The following is a 2092-nucleotide window of genomic DNA, read 5'->3' on the forward strand; positions in this document are numbered from 1 at the left end:
ATGGGCTCCAGGAGCAGAAGCTGTTCTAAAGCCTCCGGGTGACAGGCAATCTGAGAGGTTACCATTGCCTCCTTTCCTAGGACCATCAGCAGTGTGTTGAGCAGAGTCCAGGTAGCCTGTGGCCAAACAAGTCTCTCAGATGGTCAAATTCAATATAGATGAAAGGAATTCACAGCAAGTTATTGAATGGGTCAGGGAGAGGGCTGTCCACTTGTTCCACTGTTGCCTGGGTGCTTAGCTTGGGTCAAAGGGGGTCAGGGTGGGGGTGTAGGAGGTCAGGAGATGTTGGTTCTAAAATTGAGTTTGTACCAAACATGTGGCTCTGGGCTCCAGGCTGGTATTGTGACTGCAAGAGGCTCTCCATGAAGGCCAGGTCATCAGGATTCTGTCCATAGTCCTCAGAGTTTGGTCTTACCATCGCCTTCACTGCCTTCAGGAGTTTTGTGCTGCTCTTCTTCTTCTAGATCAGCCTCATATTTGGGTTCTTCCTTAACTTTGCCCTCCTCCCAAAGGGTTTCTGCAGCCATAACTTCTCCCAAAGACTTCTGGTCTTCCGCCTTATGCCTCCTAGGCTGGCTTCTTTTTTTGTGGGACCATAGGCCAGGCTTTCTGTTCTGCTCTCTCTTCCTGTCTGTATTTGGTTTTCTCTCCTCCTCAGTCTTTTTCCAGTGTCTGTTTTCCTTAATTTGTCTCCCAAGGAGCTTAGCTTTCAGCACAGCCTTGGTCTCCTTCCAAGCACTCAGTTCGGGGCTAGTGAGTGCTGTAGGCTTCACGTGGTCCAAAGCAATAATATCTTTTCCTTGCTTCCACAGTTCATAGCGCTCCAGCTGTAGCAGTCTCACAAAAACATCCGTTGAAATTTTCACCATATCCTTTCAGCAGGTGCACTGAGTAGCCATCTTGTCATAGTCAATCCATCTCAATGTGGCAAAATTGGTGGCCTCAGCACAGTTGAAACCATGATTGAATCCTGCATGGTATCCATAGGGAAAAGTAATGATGAACTCGCCAGCCTCCTGAGTGATCCGATCAAAAGGGATGCCGTACTTTTTTAAGATGGAGGGAGAGATGAGAGCTGTCTTGTGACGGAGAAAGGCATCACATCCCTGAGAACTGCCTGGGAAAAAGCCTTTTGCCAGGCGTTCCAGACGTTTCCCATGTTCTGGAGGTATGGCATACCAAGACTTGGGCTCCCCAAAGTGCAGGTAATTGATACTGTAGAGATCCATGTCTTCCGTGTGCCAGGGAAAGGTGGTTTTCCATATGCCAAAGGACAGGTAGGGAGTGTGCACCTCTTCTATGATCATCCCACCTTCGTGTTCCACCATGTCCAAAAGGGTGTTCAAATTCCCAATATTCCACTCCTGCACATCAGCATCATATAAAGAACCAGTGATATCAGCGCCGTAAATTGGAGATACAAAAGGCAGGTTCTTCCAGTATTTACGTTCCAGATCTTCAAAATCTTGGTGTGGAGGAGTACAATACTTTTCACTGTTGGCCAAGTGGCGATGATCTCCCACTGTCATGGCTTTCTTCCTTATGTTATACTGGGTAAATAACCCAGATTGTCCTGTTGAAGAGGAGCTGGAATCACCATGTCATAAATTTCATCATAACTTTTCCTAGGTCTCCACTCCTTGGGTGGGATCACCTTAGCAAGTCCTGCTCTGTGAGCTCCTTGGGATTCAGTGTAGGCCACATATTTCCCAAAGTCCTAAAACTCCTCAATGGTAGGACAGAAGGTCATGATCTTACAACTCGGAGTGTGTAGACTTGGATTCTCAGACCCCATAATTCCAAATGGCTCAGTTCCAAACCCTATGGTTGCTGCTTTGTGAGTCAGCTTCCTCAGTCCTTCATGGGGAAGCTGGGCCAGCCACCCCTGGCTCCTTAGCTCTGGCCTGGCCACTTTACTGGCTTGCTCCCCCAGTACTTTCAGCTCTCTCTTAATGTCCTCCAAATGGAGTTCCCTTAAATTTGGCCAGTGACTGGGCCAACTGGCACCTCTAATAACTGTAGCATCTGCACCCCTGTCTACCAATGCTTCAAATGGTATTCCATTTATATAAATAGTAAGCATAGGTCAGTC

General features: G+C 47.6%; 1 pseudogene; it reads right to left on the reverse strand.

The window, feature by feature from the left end:
• Window positions 1-398: 398 nt before the first annotated feature.
• On the reverse strand, window positions 399-1795 carry LOC141546978 (lysine-specific demethylase 4B pseudogene; annotated as a pseudogene).
• Between the last annotated feature and the right edge of the window lie 297 nt (window positions 1796-2092).

The sequence above is a fragment of the Sminthopsis crassicaudata genome, chromosome 6, assembly GCF_048593235.1.
Source record: "Sminthopsis crassicaudata isolate SCR6 chromosome 6, ASM4859323v1, whole genome shotgun sequence".
Taxonomy (NCBI): domain Eukaryota; kingdom Metazoa; phylum Chordata; class Mammalia; order Dasyuromorphia; family Dasyuridae; genus Sminthopsis; species Sminthopsis crassicaudata.